This window comes from Chiloscyllium plagiosum, chromosome 40, assembly GCF_004010195.1.
Source record: "Chiloscyllium plagiosum isolate BGI_BamShark_2017 chromosome 40, ASM401019v2, whole genome shotgun sequence".
NCBI classification, from domain to species: Eukaryota; Metazoa; Chordata; class Chondrichthyes; order Orectolobiformes; family Hemiscylliidae; genus Chiloscyllium; species Chiloscyllium plagiosum.
In genome coordinates, this window is record NC_057749.1 from 25,915,982 (window position 1) to 25,919,771 (window position 3,790).

General features: G+C 38.6%; 1 long non-coding RNA gene across 1 annotated transcript; it reads right to left on the reverse strand.

The window, feature by feature from the left end:
* Positions 1–639: 639 nt before the first annotated feature.
* Positions 640–3,205, reverse strand: LOC122542417. Its single transcript, XR_006309803.1, has 2 exons — positions 3,126–3,205; positions 640–713 (listed from the first exon to the last, which is right to left on the reverse strand). It is a non-coding gene; the product is annotated as an uncharacterized LOC122542417 (long non-coding RNA).
* Between the last annotated feature and the right edge of the window lie 585 nt (positions 3,206–3,790).

Here is a 3,790-nt window from a genome sequence, read left to right on the forward strand (position 1 = left end):
AAAGGTTATGGGGTGGAAGCAGCCTATGGATGATCAGCCATGATAATATTGAACGGCAGGGGTACCTCTCCTATTTTCTATGTTTCAGAAGTACAAAATGTTGACTTCTGATCATAATGTCGAGCAGCCAATATGTACAAAACAAAAAACCTTGAGCCTTGCAATTAAAATGATTAATGACTTAATTATTCGATTCCTCAGTTCTTGATAATAGTTGAACATTATGATTTGATTTATTACTGTCACGAACCTGGGTACAGTGAAAAGTTTTGTTTTGCGTGCAGCACAGGCAGATCATACCGTACAAGGATCATAGGACGAGGATGAGAATGGAGTGAGGAATTCAAAGTTATAGCCGTAAAGAAGATGCACAAAAAGGCAAGATACTTAGAATTGAGTTTTTTAAAAGTGTAGAATGATTGAAAGAAATGTGAAAATAAGATCTGCTATAGTGAGCTCACAAAGAGTCACCCTGTGTTGGCGCCATCTTGAATCCTATGGAAATGATACAAGGTTACGGAGTTGAGAAATTCGACCACATTGTGTTAGAAGCCAACATCTTTGATCCATGTTAATACCAAATGTCTAAAATTTGACATCCACGATTAGCCATGGTAACTGTTGGTATTGTTGTTTTTCAGATATTTGTGATTTCTTTCATTTTTTTACATTGGAGGTTATTATGCAGGAGCTTGCCATCTTGGTTGTCTCTTCTGTAATGGTAAATAATAACCTGGAAGTGATTATTTGGAACAAAAATACAAGTGAAAAAGATCATTTTTTTTGTAATCTGTTCTGAAACCATTTGATCCATTGTGTTTGGGTTGCCTGTTTGCAAGAACAGGGCAGCTCTTTCTAATCTTCTACCTTTTACGTGCTATGTTAGATCATTCCAATTCATATTTACTCACAGAATGAGATTTACAAACTAATCACTTTCTTGATGAAAATTGGTGAATTTTAATCAATGTCAGTTATGTCACCCTTGTCTACGAAAGGGGGAAACAGGTCAGAAGTCGCATTCTTGATGGCTATCACCAATCTTTCCCAGAAGAGCTACAAGTGTGAACATAGCTTGTGGATAAGGTTGATTGCAGTATTGATGCTCCCCAATGCCAACTATCCAACTACAATTCACTGCTCAGACACATATACAATAATTGATTGGATCAGCTTCCTCGAGATTGATAACACCTGTGGACCAGTCACCCAGGACAGGAGTGTGAATACAAGAAAACCATGAAATAGCTAATTAAATCCAGGCGAGATTCCTGTGTGTCTCTATATTTCCCCAAGATTGATCTCAATGCAACTATTAACTATTGCATTAAACATTAATTCCATTGCATTTTCTCCACAATACTACCCATCGCACATTGGCCATTCATGACGCGGAGACACTTTCATTTGTGAATCTTTCGACGTTTATGTCTCTGAGGGCTGTAGAAGACTCAGCCACTGACTATATTCAAGGCTGGGGATGATAGATTTTTGAACACTGATGAAATGAGATTAGAAATTATGTGAGGAAAGTGGACTTAAGGGAAAGATCAGCTGTGATCCTTCAGAATGGCTGAGGGGGCTGATAATCTACTCTGCTTTTGCGGAGAACTTTTATGTGTTTTTTGCATTTGTATGTTTTCACAAGGTTGCACTTTCTGCTAAAACTTGTAAAGGATTGTAACAGACATTAATGCTTAAAGTTATTGTGCCTACATGTGTGTGAGGGAACTACCTTGAACAGACCAATGGGGAATCCCATTGAATAATTAGGGATATGTTCACAATAGACTTACGATTATGACATTGAATGATGAGCCCTGCAGTTGAAGATCAAGATCCAATTTTGGTTAATTGTAAAATTCAATAAACTTGTGCCTCTCGTTAGAAAATTGTCAGCAAAAGCTGTTGCATTGTCATGAAGAAAATGACTTCTCCAAACTCTCTGACCCACACACCAGTCCAGTTAGATGCTGAACGGAATATTCTTCCTATCCATAGATAGTCAACTCATCCTGAAAGAGGAACCTAATTTCCTTCACTCACAGTGAAAGTTGAAAAGCAGCCATTATTTATAATGTAAATCTATAAATTGTACAGTTTGGCTGACTAGAAATGTTTGCATATAAAATGGAAAAGAAAATCAACAGCAGATGTACTCCACAAATGACATTGAAGTAATGAGTGAAATAGAAAGAGATCTCAGGCTCTTAGTGAACTTTATGCATAACATGTCCAATGAACGGGCCAATAAATTGTGAACTGAGTCGATTAGAAATGTTGATTTTTAAATTCCAGTCAAGCTGCACCATGACCCTGTTAGACCATGTTTCCAGTACAGTGTCCCCTTTCAGTCAACAAGAAATGCAAAGCATTCACTGAGGTTGGAGACTGACCCTTAACATCAGAGTATAATAGTGGAATAGTGCGTACAGTTCTGGTCACCACATTACCAAAAGGATGTGGAAGCTTTGGAGAAGGTGCAGAGGAGGTTCACCAGGATGTGGTCTGGATGGAGGTCACGAGCTATGAAGAGAGGTTGAGTAAATTTGGATTATTTTCACTAGAAAGATGGATGTTGAGGGGGGACCTGATTGAGGTCTACAAAATCATGAGAGGTATAGACAGGGTGGATAGCAAGAAGCTTTTTCCTCTGAGTGGGGGACTCAATTACTAGGGGTCATGAGTTCAAAATTAGAGGGAAAAGTTTAAGGGAGATATGTGTGTAAAGTCTTTTATGCAGACCTTGGTGGGTGCCTGGAACGCATTGCCAGCGGAGGTGGTAGAGGCGGGCACGATAGCGCCATTTAAGACGTATTTAGACAGATTCATGAATGGACAGGGAGCAGAGGGATACAGATTGTTGGAAAATAGGCAACAGGTTTAGATAGAGGATCTGAATCAGTGAAGGCTTGGAGGGCCGAAGGGTTGCTGTGCTGTAATTTTCTTTGTTCTTTGTTCTTTGAATTTTGAGTAAAGTGTGGTAGAGATTTATAGCCTAGACAGAGGAAGTCTGAAACGGCATAGAATTGGTAAAGCAAGAAAATTATTTTAGTTTACGAAAGTATGTCATCTAACAGATTGAGTTTGTGATCACACTTCCTTCTGATGTGCATATTGGTTACCTTGCCTGCCAATGTTCTTGTTCTAGGCTGACACCCAAGGAACGCTAGCTTGGGTGAGGTGTTTGTAGACACATAAGATCCATAGCTTGTGTCTTTGACCTGAGCAGGGGAGAAGAAAAACATTAAAGAGTTATCATACAGAGACTGACAGCAAGGAGTCAAAGAACAGCAATGAAAGAAAAAAAATTAAAAGGATTAAAAGATCTAACTGTCAGAATTACTCCCAAGATAAATATTTATTTGTGTTAATGAACAGGTCATTCGTACAAAGTGTTAGATGAAATATTACGAGCACATTTATGTATGAAAAGCAGAATGCTAATGGTTATTTGAGATGTTTGAGTTTTTAGCACCTGAGTACAAGAAATGTCACCAAGTCAAATATTGATGCCTTGGGCTGAATTTCCAGATCAATTTGTTAACACTCACTTGTTGATATTTGCTGTCTCCCGTCTTGCAATAAGATCACAGCGCAACTGTGAAAGCACTTCAAAGAAGAGCACCTTGAAATGCCTTCATGGTTTGAAAGATGAGAAGTTCTGAAGAACGTTCACTGGAACTCGAAACGCTTACTCTGTTTTCTCTCCACAGGTGCTGCCAGACCTGCTAAGTTTCTCCAGCAATTTCTGTGTTTTTGTTTTTTTTTCAGATTTCCAACGTCTACA